We start from the raw sequence: 320 nt of genomic DNA, 5'->3' as shown, positions 1-320 counted from the left end.
CCGGGGCCGCGGGGGCTGCCGGGGGCTCGCCGTGTGCCTATTGCGCCTGCGCAAGCCTCCCTAACCCTAGGCTCCAGCCCCGCCCAGACCTGGGAAGGGGGCGCCTCAAGGCTGCAGCGGAGGGAGTCCAGGGCCCGCAACAGTAGCGGAGTTCCTATCCCTTGCCTTGCCCCGGGAGCCACATGTGCGCCTGGGGTACTTCTGAAGACCAGCCGCCGCTGGCTGCCAACTTCTCTTGAGGGATTCCAGGAGGCCTCCATAACCTGCCAGACACTTGCCTACCAGGTTCTACTGGGCCTGCTCTTCCCCTGCCCTCACTT

Source organism: Tupaia chinensis, unplaced genomic scaffold (assembly GCF_000334495.1).
Source record: "Tupaia chinensis unplaced genomic scaffold, TupChi_1.0 Scaffold000197_1, whole genome shotgun sequence".
NCBI lineage: Eukaryota > Metazoa > Chordata > Mammalia > Scandentia > Tupaiidae > Tupaia > Tupaia belangeri.
Note: the sequence above shows the minus strand (reverse complement) of the source record.